The sequence below is a fragment of the Eulemur rufifrons genome, chromosome 30, assembly GCF_041146395.1.
Source record: "Eulemur rufifrons isolate Redbay chromosome 30, OSU_ERuf_1, whole genome shotgun sequence".
Taxonomy (NCBI): Eukaryota; Metazoa; Chordata; class Mammalia; order Primates; family Lemuridae; genus Eulemur; species Eulemur rufifrons.
Window position 1 is genome coordinate 11,553,156 of NC_091012.1, and position 12,856 is coordinate 11,566,011.

A 12,856-nucleotide genomic window follows, 5' to 3' on the forward strand; every position below is an offset into this window, starting at 1 on the left:
CTAAGTAACCAAGAATTAATGTAGTTGAATCTCGTCTGGTTATAATGACTGGGGACATTTTCCCATGCTTGTTATCTATTATTTCAAATTGTATTCATTTTCCTATATGATTGCTTTGACATCTGAAGGTACTACTAATTTTGACACTGATCCCACATGCAGATTTACCTTTTACATACAGTATAATAATCTGTAAATTTCACATGCAAAATGAAACTCCTAAATTTTTCACCTCCACTTCTCCCTAAGAAATTATCTTCTTACTATCTATTCTTTAAAGACCTGCGTTTTCATAACCTCTCTCCTGTACCCTGACTACCACAGTTGTCACCATAACTACATCATTATATCCAATGCTAGTCATCCACATTATCATCTATTTACTATGTTTGTTATACAGGAAATAACTTGTACCATTATAATAGTTAAGTATCTCCACAAACATGAACAATTTACTAATGAAGAACCAGTCTCAAAAATAAGCTTTTATGTTTTAAAACTGTATAAGTTTAAGAGTTTGGGCTCCACTTGAATCTGACTTATTTACAGCTTAAAACATTTTCCATAATTCCACATTTGCCTCCCATGATTCCACTGGAATCCTTCTCAATACTAACATTTTATGATGCTTGCCCTGTCCATCACTGCCCAGGTCATCTCCAATTACTTATTTATTTATTTATTTATTTTTATTTTTTTGAGACAGATTCTTGCTTTATTGCCCAGGCTAGAATCAGTGCTGTGGCATCAGCCTAGCTCACAGCAACCTCAAACTCCTGAGCTCAAGGGATCCTCCTGCCTCAGCCTCCCCAGTAGCAGGGACTACAGGTGAGAGCCAACACACCCAGCTAATGTTTTTGTTTCTATTTTTAGTTGCCTGGCTAATTTTTTCTAATTTTAGTAGAGACAGGGTCTCTCACTCTTGTTCAGGCTGGCCTCGAACTCCTGATCTCAAGGAATCCTCCCACCTTGCCCTCCCAGAGTGCTAGGATTACAGGTGTGAGCTACATGCCCAGACTCCATTTACTTATTTATTTACCTTTTCCAGCAGATTACAAAATCCTTAAAAGCCTCCAGCATGAATCAATTCTATATTTTTGTTTTGTTTTGTTTTTTTCCTAAAGCTCTGCTTGTCATAATGTTTCTTACTTCATGCTTTAACCTGCATAAAGTTTAAGATTCCTCTGTCCATAAAATGATTTTTCTTAGTCCTGACCATCCTTTTCATTACATTTTCTTTTTCCTAAAGGTATCATCTATATATCATAATAATATTAATATAATAGATTTTTGGCACTACTGATCATACCACTTTTGAAAGAGCTCTTACCAGTTAAATCCCGTGAGTGACATAAGTGGTTATATCCCCCACCTTATCCAACCTTTTTCCTCTTCAGCATCTTCTCACATTAACCACCATCTCTCTCAGGAAAGTCACTTTTCTTATCAGCTTTCAGATCATCTCTGAAAATGCATGGGTTCCACAAGGCTGTATGTGTGAGTAGACAGCCCAAGTTGTTTATAAGTTACATTTCATGAGAGTAGAATATTTTTTGTCTTGCAAAATCTACATGCAATACATTTTTCTGTCCCTAATTCTGATTCTTCTCTATACAAACCTGAAGTCCTCACCTGAGTACACTCCTCATTCTCAAAATAAACCTAAACTGGTCTCTGACTGTGCCACTTTCCTTCTTTACCTGTAATATCACGCTCTTCCCTTACTACCTATCTAGTCTTTAAATCCAACTCAAATACTGCTTTTGCTTTGAACCTTCCTAATAATTTCATATTTGTTCTTCTACCTACATTTTGTTTAAAATTTAAATTTTGTATTGAATTACAGGAATTTTGTATGTGTTTATCACCCACACATTTGTGTAAATTCTCTGAATTTTTGACTGTATATATATATTCTTAACTTTTAGTACCAAGTACATGTCTACACATGTGACAGTTAATAAAGAAATGCATTTTAATGCAACTGGCCACTAAAATTCTTCCTTATCCTACTTATTTACAAATGACTAGGTCCAAAATAAGGTATGTTCTTTCCCAGTCTCCGTAAATCAATATATTGAATGTAGGTTTGAAATAATAAAACTCATATCCCTTGTGAGAAGTACAGGCTAAAGTCTTAATATTTCAAAAGATATTTACTGATTACACACAACCATCTAAAAGCTGTTCTGACAGTGAGGTTTTAGTGGAAGAAGGAAATTATTACTATTTTTAATTGCTTGTTTTCTGTGAGGGGGAAAATACTACAATATATAAGAATACAAATAAATGTGAAAATTTTGGTTAGTAATGGATGACAAGAAAAGCAAATATTTTTAAAACCCTGCAAGCCTTTTCACTCTATCAAAAATATTACTTAGAAAGGTCAGATATGTCTTTAAAACCTGGATGGTAGCATAGAGCTATGGAGACATTTTATTTTTTTACACTGAACTATCTACAACTTTTTTGTTTCACTAACAGAACTTAGTAAATTGTCTACTAGCTAGTTTGAATTAAACATAATTGATGTATTTTTTTGTTTATATGATCAAATTACTACTTGGAATTGCTTTTTTTATTTATTTGACTTTGTTTGCCATGTATCATTCTTACAGGGAAACTCTAGATTACAAAGCAACACACTGAAGTCATATGTAAAAACCAGTTTTCAAATTAGCATCCAATTCTTACATAGGACCTCCAATAATTTTGACAAATAAAAATATAACTACTTTATGAACATGCATATTTTTAAATAAAAATATACTGACTTTTGAAAATTTTGACCATGATATTTAGAGAGACTTATGGAACTAAAACCATCTTAGGTGTAAGGCATGACAGATATTTATTGAAAATTTCCTAGTACAAGCAGTAAGGAGGAGTTACAAATAAAACAAAGATTAAATAGAAATGAAAGAAAGATAGCAATAAGGAGAGGATAGCATATTCCTGAATGCCACAAATATTCAAAGGGATTTTTAAAAATGTTTTCCTCTGTAATTGGTAAGAATAGAGGATATACACTTTTCCTTTTGTTGTTATTGGTATTTGTAAATAAGAAAATATTCAATATTCCTTACAAAAATTAAAAAGGATTTTAGTTGTGAGATTAAAGATTGTAACAATTTTATAAATTAGATTTGCCATGTTAAAAATATTAACTAGTCTTATCCATAAATCTTTGAGAAATATTTAGGTACACTTCATTACATACTCACATTCAAAATGTGCGTCAAAAAGTTGTACATTATTATTCTCAAATACTTATAAATTGTACACACTTTCATGCCCACACACCCACATAATACACTTTTAGTATAAAAATATTAAAATTATTGGAAAAGGCAAAAGGATAGTGATCAAAACTAAAAAGTGAAATTGATTCATTACATTTCAATAAATTTTTATAAAATATAAAAATATTTTTATTTATTATATCTGTACCTACAAACTGTTTTTCAATTTTTTTTTTTTTGCTTTAATATTGGTGTTCTTGTCTTTCTGGAACTTCTACATGCATAGTTCTATGTGTTTTTCAAGTTGATGTTAAGTAAAGTTTTCTTTAAAAAATAAGAATTGTTAATTAGTAGAGGCAGCATAAAACAATCATCAGCCATGCTTTATTTTTATACAACTATAAAAATATGATAAGAATTCTGCCTACTTGCTTCAAAGAATTAACTATTTCCTTACTAGTTTGACCTACTCCCTTAAGGAAATTTTTTAATTGTGTCACAGAATAAAATAAGTCTGTGACATTGCATTGAGACTCTAACCACAAAGTATTTACTGGTGAGTAATGTATGTTCTTAACCTGGGGAAGAGAACAAAGTTTCTCTTCGCAGCTTCTCCAAATTAAGGTCTGAAAAATGGTTTAAACAAATTTTCTACGTAGCCATTTTTAAGAATGTCTTCAGATGAAAAACGTACCATTCTTATCTTGTCTTAAAAGGTCAATTATGTTGTGCTTTATATAAAACGTGGCATGTCCATGCCATCACCTGCAAAGCCTCTGGGAACAAAGCCTTGAACATCCAGTGACAGGAATATGCCCAAAGATCATTTCAGACAGAAAAATGTTTGTCAGAGTACAGGTGATAGGGGACCCAATTAAAACACAAGTGGGGTTGAACACACAGAAATACATTTACCTTTGCATGAGCGTAAATGATTCATTTTGAGTCAATTTTGTACAGGTTTGTGCTAGGAGTCCAGCTTCATTCTTTCTGCATGGTTGATATCCAGTTTTTCTAGCACTATTTGTTGACAACTCTTCCCCTCTCCCACTGAAATGCATCTACACCCTTGTTCACAATCGTTAACTCAGGCTCCCTAGCGGACCCGCTGTGACCCTTGCTCTGTTGGCCAGATGTTGCTGCTGCCTCTTTGCGCTGCAGTGGGACTCACATAGCTAGTGTCCAGATGGAATATAATGAAAAATACAAAAGAACAAAATTATAAAACCTGCCAAATACCTCTTCGAATTGGAAAAGAGCCTCTTGCTTGCTTTAGTAGAAAATTCCGAATATGTGCTGGAAGGAAAGAAAAGTGATGCGATATAGGAAATACTGCCCTCAAGCAAGGCACCTGGCCATCCCTTGCCAAGCATGCAACTCTTAGCTGAATGCAAGGAGCATACCACGGCGGTTTTCCACACAGCTGAAGTGCTGGAGAACTTCAAGCCTGGCACCAAAACAATTACAGGCTGTGAAAGGAAAGAGAAAGTGAAGCCCAGTGTCAGCCCACTTCTGAGTACGCTCATCCTGGGGAAGGAGAAGATTGCCAACAGGATGCCCTTGAGGAGCTCTACTTCCTGCAGAGTCAGGGATGGGGGGAGGAAGAGGCCAAATACCACTCCACACTGCAGCCCAGAATCATTTGCTGCTGCTTATAGAGAACTGTGCAACGACAAGAAAGAGTTTGTTGCTTCCCAGTATGTGAGGGGACTGCTCCACCTGTTATTCAGCTGTCAGAATAACTTCCAATAAAAAATACAGAAGCAAAATCTCTCAGGAAAAAGATGCATGAGGAAGAACCCCATCAACCAATTTCCATCTTAAAACTGATACAAATGAATGAGGTGCAGGTGGCCAAAATACAGCAGGTAGAGCCAGAGTGTGAGATGGCAGAGGAGGAACACAGGATAAAAAATAGAAGTTCTCAATAAAATGATACATTGGGAAAGGAAACGAAGAACTTTTACAGGGGAATGATAGCCTGTTTCCTCATTTAACCAGCCCTTTCCCAATTCACTCTAAGACTTTGGAGGTGCCTCTTTTGTAAATAACCTGTTGGCAAAGAAACTCTGGAACATGAACTAGCAGTCAGTAACCTGGAACAGAGCTACAGCTAGGCAAATTAGAGTGGTGTAGTCTCTTATTTAAGAATACATTCACGGAAACACCTGCACCCTATGTACCCCTTAAATGGTAAAGAAGCTCTTAGAGTCTTCTGAAAATTATCACCGAGTATTATTATTCTGAAGGTAATGTTTCTTAATTAGAATTCATACAGGAACCGTGTGTGAGTATTTTTTGTATTTTTTTAATCAAATGCAAGTGTGACTATAGAAAAAACAATTAATAATTATATGGGTTTATTTGTGGACTCTCAGTTGTATTCCATATATTTATTTTTCTACCCATTTGCCATTACCACAGTTTTGATTCTGCAGTTTTGTAATATATTTTAAAACTGGAAAGTGTGAGCTCTCCTACTTTCTTCTATTTTTCAGTTTTTTTTTTTTTTTTTTTGTTTTTTTGGCTACTAGGTGGACAATTTCCTATGTATTTGAGAATATACTTTCCCACTTCTGAAAAGACAGGCACTTTTTAAAATAGGGAATACATTGACTATATAGATCACTTTGTGGAGTATTGCCATCTTAACAATTTGAATTTTTTTAATCCATGAACACTGGGTACATTTTCATTTGTTAGGCTGTTCTTTAACTCTTAGAAATATTTTGTACTTTTCAGCATTTAATTATTTCACCTCCTTGACTAAAATTATTCCATAGTTAAAGAGCATTTTCTATTCTGTGGAATTGTTTTCTTAATTTTTGCTTCAGGTTGATTTTTGCTGGTATATAGAAACATCATGGAACTTTGTGTGTTAATTTTGTGTCCTCCAATTCTACTGAATTGTTCATTAGCTCTGATAAATTTTTATGGATTATTTGAGTTTTTCTAAAGGCAGTATCATGCCATATGTAAATAGCAAGAATTTTACTTTTTCTTTCTCAATTTGAATGGGTTTTATTATTTTTCCTGCCTAATTTCCCTGATTATGTCTTCTAGTGCAATGTTGAATAAAGTGGGGAAAAGTGAGCGTCCTTCTCTTGTTCCCAATCTTAGGTGGTGTGGAGAAATTTTAGGCTTTACCCACTGACTTGTTAATTTTTTTTTTAATAAATGCTCTTTTTCCAATTTCTAGTTTGTTGACTTCTTTCATCAAAAATGGATTTTTTGTATATCATGGAGTACTACTCAGTGATAAGAAACAATGGTGATATAGCACCTCTTGTATTTTCCTGGATAGAGTTGGAACCCATTCTACTAGGTGAAGTATCCCAAGAATGGAAAAATAAACACCGCATGTACTCACCATCATATTGGTTTCACTGATCATCATCTAAGAGCACATTCAGGAATAACATTGAACGGGTGTCAAACAGATGTGGGTAGGGAAGGGGATGGGTGTATACATACATACTGAGTGCGATGCACACTGTCTAGGGGATGGACACGTTTGAAGCTCTGACTCGGGGTGGGGTGGGGAGGCAAGGGCAATATACGTAACCTAAACTTTTCTACCCCCACAATATGCTGAAATAATAATAATAATAATAAATGTATATATATACACACACATATACGTACACCTCTTCATATAACAGAATGGATTCAAAGTAGATTTGCCAGGTGTCAATAGAAAAAAAAAAGTTGTTTTTTTTTTGTTTTGTTTTGTTTTTTAATTTTTAGAGAGAAGTTCTCACTATGTTGCCCCGGCTAAAGTGCAGTGGCTTCACAGGCACAATGTAGAGAGCACAGCAGCCTTCAACTCACTTAGACCCAAGTAATCCTCCTGCCTCAGCCACCTGAGTAGCAGGGACTACAGGTATGTGCAACCATACTTGCTAAGAGATTTTGTTGTTATTTAAATGCTTTTTCTGCATTTCCTGATTTGCTGTGTGTGTTTTCTTCCTCAATTCTATTATTGTGTTATTAAATTAATTGATTTTCTTATATTGAATTAATCTTGCATTCCTGAAATAATTCCACTTGCTTTTTGTGTATTATCCTTTAAATATATTGTTTGATTCAATTAGCTAGTATTTTGTTCAGGCTCTTTTGCACGTGTGACCATAAGGAATATTGATTTCTAATTTTCTTTTGGTGTCTTTATCTGTATTTCAGATCAGGGCAATTCTGGCTCCACAGAATATATTTGGAAGTGACCTTACCTCTTCTATTTTTTGTAAGAGTCTGAGGAGGATTTTTAAAAATTCTGAAATATTTGGTAGACTTAACCAGGAAAGCCATCTGGTACTGTTTTTCTTTGTTGGGAGTTGCTTTAATATGTTTGATTGATTTTTTTTTCTGATTCAGCCTCTTTATATTTTATAGGTTTGTTCCTATTATCTGTTTCCTCATCAGTCACTTTCAGTAATGTATGTGTTTATAGAAGTTTGTTCATTTCATTCAGGTTATCTCTTTGTGCAACTGCTGATAACATTCTTCTATAATCCATTTTATTTCTGTAAGGTATTTATTAGTGTCTCCACTTTAATTTATGATTGTAAATATTCATATCTTCTCTTCTATATTCTTGGTCAGTGTACCTACATATTTATCAATTTTCTTAATCCTATGGGAGAACTAACTTTTAGTATTGTTCATTTTCTCTAATGTTTTTCTCCTCTCAATTTTATTTGTCTTCACTGTAATATTTATTAGTCCTTTGTTCTATTAGGCTTGGGTTTCATTTGACTTTATTTTTCTAAGTCCTTCTATTGTAATATAGGTTTATTTAAGACATTTGTTCTTGTTTCATATAGGCATTCACTGCTTTAACCATCCCTCTAAGCACTGCATTCACTGAATATATGTTCTGTTATATTGTGTTTTCATTTTTATGTCCCTCTCAGTATTTTCCAATTTCTTTTGTATTATCTTCTTTGTTTCATTGATTGCTTATGACTGTGCTGTTTAATTTCCTACTTACGAAGTTTGCATTTTTCCTTTTGTTTTTGATGCCTGGCTTCATTCTATTGTGGTCAGAGAAGATACTTGTTATAACTTCCGTCTTTTTACATTTCTTGTCACTTATTTTCTGCTCTACTATGTGGTCTAACCTGGAGAATTTCCATCTGGGCTTGATAGAAATGTGCCTTATGCTCTGTGGAGGAATTTCTTTATGTCTGCTCTATTTGGCTGGTTTATAGCACTTTTCAAATCTTCCTTTCCTTACTGATCTTCTGTCCAGACCATCTATCCATTAAAGAAAATGGGGTATTAAAGTTTCCAACCTGTATTGTAGAATGATTTCTCCTCTCCATTTTGTCAATACTTGTCCGATATATTTTGGCGTTCTGTTGCTTGGTGCATAAATGTTTGTAATTGTATCTTTTTGATGAATCAATTGTTTTTTCAATAAATAATGGCCTGTATCTTTTATAAAATGTTTTGGAATAGAGTTTATTTTGTCTGATAATAACATAGACACCTAATGTTGCATGGAATATGTTTTTCTATCCTTTCACTTTCAACATATATACATATATATATCTTTGAATATAAAATATAGCTTTTGTAGATAACACATACTTGGATCATTTTGTTGTTTGTTGTTTAAAATATATTCCTCCAGTTTCTTCCTTTTCATTGTAGAGTTCCATATGTTTACACTTAATTAATTACTGATAAGGAGGAACTTATCTATGCTATTTTACTATTTGTTTCCTGTGTATCTCTTACCTTTTTTTTCTTTATTCCCTCCATCAATTCCTTCTTTGCATTCAATAAAGTTTTGTAGGGTACTATTTTGATTTCCTTCTCATTGGCTTTTATTTGTATTCTGTTGAAACTTCTCAGTGGTTTATATATGCTTGAATTTAACATTATAAATTTATTAAATTGAGATTGTGGCCACTAGCCGCTGCTAATTGGCTGGCTCTCTGGCAAACCGGAGGCCTCTGCTCTGGCTCCTAGCTCCCAGTGAGTGGCGCTGGACTCTCACTCAGGCCGATGGCTGTGGCTTCAGCAGCCCCCATAATGGGCGGCAGGGCCAGGGGTGTTGGTCCCGGCCAGGCTGCGGGGAAGTGGCACAGCTGGAGGGCTGCCAGTTTGAGTACCTAATACCAAGCACTCGGTGACCATCATGTGCATCTGGTTGCAGGGCTCAGTGGATGTGAGCATGGGCCACTTGGGCTTCATCTCCCAGTGCCACCTTGAGATCTTGATGACCCTGAGCGACAGCGCTGGCCATGACTGGACAGCCCGGACCCACCGCCTGCACAGCCCTGGCCTAAAGTGGCGATTTCCAGTTGCATTGCCTTGGCCAGAAGCCTGTTTGTGTACAGGTGTTCCAGAGGCACCGGGTGCCGCTGCTGCAGCTACCAAGCTTCATGCACCAGGTTTCCAAGCACAGACTTCAAACTAACTTTCACTTCCCTATCCGGCCAGAAGAGGAAGAAGCAAGTGGCGCCTGAGTCCCCAGCAAAGGCTGTGCAGCCACACCTCTCGCCTCTGACCATCAACATTCCGAACACCATGGCCCACCTCATCATCCCCCTTCCCTCCCCAGCGGGAACTATCAGTGCTGCCAACTCCTGCCCATCCAGCCCCCAGGAAGTGGGGATTTCAGGTTTCAAAATGGGCCCACTGATGCCATCTCACCTCAATTTAGTGGCTGAAAACTCACACCCAGAAAATGAAAAGGAAGCTTCCGGTGGAGGAAGCCCAAAGGATGATTCAAAGCCACCTTATTCCTATACACAATAGCACAAGCAATTACAATGGCTCCTGGTAAACACCTCATCCTAAATGGAATTTATATGCACATCACTAAAAATTGTCCATACTACAAGACTAACAAGGAGTGGCAGAATTCAGTTCCCGACAATCTCTGTCTGAATTGTTATTTCATCCAAGTACCACATTCCCAGGAAGAACCAGGCAAAGGCTCATTCTGGAAGGTAGAGATCCTGCCTCTGAAAGCAAATTAACAGAGCAGGCTTTTAGGAAAAGGCAGCCTAGGAGTGTACCTTGCTTTAGAACCTCTCTGTGACCACTCTCTTCTAGGAGCCTCTCCCAGTCACGCTGGAGTAGTGTCTGCTCACTGCAGTGGCCCCAGAGCCCTGAGAGCCTGTGGAGGGAGGCCTTGCCGGCCCATCAGAAGCCTGAGCCTGGCAACTCACACCCCAGACTTGCCATCATCCAAGAAGCCTGGGTTGCCCAAAGCTCACCAGAGTCACCTCTGTCCAGCCAGCTAGTCTTAATCACCATTCAGTGGCAGCTACTACAGGTGGCTAAGACTGCTGCCTACACTGCTGCCACCCTAGTGACCACTGCAAGGTGGTGACCTAGTGACCTTCCAGCCACCCTTCGTGCAGACAGTTCACGACCTCCACCAGATACCAGCAGTGTCAGTCACCAGCGTGGCTGGACTGGCCCCAGCAAACACCTACACTGTCTCAGGACAAGCTGTAGTCACTCAGGCAGCTGTGTTGGCCTCTCCTAGGGCCCAGCTGCAAGAGAATAGAAATCACAGGGAAGTAAAAGTAGAACCTGTTGCTGCAATTAGCCATGGCACATTAGGTGCTGCCAGCCAGATCATTCAGATATCACAGACCACCTCTGTCCAGATGGTCACTGTAGGAGCGTTATAGCAAGTGTTACAGTGTGTGGTTCCAAGGACAAACCAAGCTGCACACAGAAAATGAAGGTTTTTTTAATGGTGGGCTCAGAGGGGAGTTATCACCAAGTTCTGAGCCTGTTTGCTGGGTTTTTCCACTTTTATTAGGTTGGGGTGGTCCGAGGGGTGAGGTCTCAGGTGGCTGATGCAATAGGTGAGCGTGATTACAGAAGCCAGGTAATAGGTTAGTGTTAGATTGATGAGGATCTTCATTATCAGTACAACAGACACCTCTAGGTCAACACCAGCTACCAGTAAAAAGTGTAATACAAAACAGGACTCTTGTGGTACCAATCCCCACTGCGGTCCACTGCCAGGTGAACAATGCCGCAAGGAGTCCTTTACACGTGCTAGAGACCCCCGCATCAGCATCTGCCAGGACAGCAACCAACCTGGGCAGCCAGGGCTGAAGCGAATCAAAACAGAAGATGGCCAGAGCGTCGTCATCACCCTGAGTGTGGACACGTCACGGGCAGCTGTGAGGAAAATGGTGTCTAAAACTAGTGACTGGGAAAGTTTTTCTTATTTTAAAATATCAATGTTGTGTTGCCAAAAGGGGACATTGCCTCTCACCACTAGTAGGAGTGCGCTCTCTCTCAGTGGGTAAAGGGCCCTGCCTTTGGACTTCACCTCTCAGTACTGAAAATACAAAACCCAGGTGGCCTGCAAACGCTTTAATTTACAGACAGAAGTCACACTTGAACAAAAACCACACACAACAAAACCTGGTACTTGAGACAGTGTCTCTCCTGCTGAGCGCTCCCTGGGCTGCTGCCTTTGAGTGAAGCTTTTAACTACCAGTGAAAAACCATGGCCCTTCCTGGAGGACCAGGCATCTCCCTGTGAGGACGGTACAGTGTGGTCAGCGGTCAGGGGCAGGTGCCAGCGGACCTCCAGGGACTCGGCCTCCTGCAGAGACCAGGCAGGACCACCCTCCCATCCGCCCCCCACCACGGCCCTCGAAGTACTCACCGCTGGTACTGGCAGGCAAGACGGTATTTTGTTGTTCACATGTGCAATTAGAATATTTCGGAAGTGCGTTTTCTTTACACAATAATGAGGTCTGTGACATTTCACATCACTGCATTTCTACTCTGGAAATTTTGTAAATCATACAGGACCTTTCATGTGGATTTCATTTGGGGAAAAGAAACAAAGTAGTTTTGTGTTTTTGTTGCTTTCAGCCTATGGAATGAATTCTTTATCTTGTTCAGGTGGAGCTAGTATATGACACTTGCAGATTTTCCAAGTTAGAGCAGTTGCTTGGTGATTTTAATCCACCTCCATTTCAGTGCGTAGGACAGAAGAAAAATGCTGAGGCTGCATGTGACCGTGATAATTCAGGGACAAGCTGGTGCTGGGAAAGAACTGCCCGGTCTCATCCAAGCTGCACTTAACTGTTCTCTTTCTTGCTGTTTTTTGTTGTTTGTTTCTTTGTGTTAACTTTGTCCCTGGCAAAATTTTCCATTCTAAGTAAAGCCAGTCTCCTAAGTATTGTGTATTTAAAACAACAGAGCCATTACCACTACATTTGGGGGAAAAGACTCAGTCTCTTATCACAAGCATTTTCAAACAAAGATCACAGATTTCTCCATAGTGTGTTATTGCAGGTTTAGTCGCCAGCTCAAGGCATCATCTGACCAGCTGTCTTCTCAGTTATATTGCACTTGTCCCCACTCCAGGCGGGAGCAGCCATGCCAATGGAGCGGGAGCTGAATGTTAATTCTAGGGTCTAAGTAAGCACGCTGTGATTAAGCACTGGAAAGATTTAGGTTGTTTTCTAATTTGCAGTAAGAAACTTCCCTAACCTTTCTGAACTGAATTCAAAACTAAGGCTGACTTATCTCCTACCAAAATTGAAAAGGAGAGGAAAGGAAACAAGTGAGAGAATGAGAAGTTCCAACCTACCCCCCACCCCCAGCCTCAGCCCAGA

At 38.4% G+C, this 12,856-nt stretch overlaps 1 pseudogene; it reads left to right on the forward strand.

Moving 5' to 3' along the window:
- Positions 1 to 4,613: 4,613 nt before the first annotated feature.
- On the forward strand, positions 4,614 to 12,320 carry LOC138378433 (forkhead box protein K2-like; annotated as a pseudogene).
- The last annotated feature ends 536 nt before the right edge of the window (positions 12,321 to 12,856 follow it).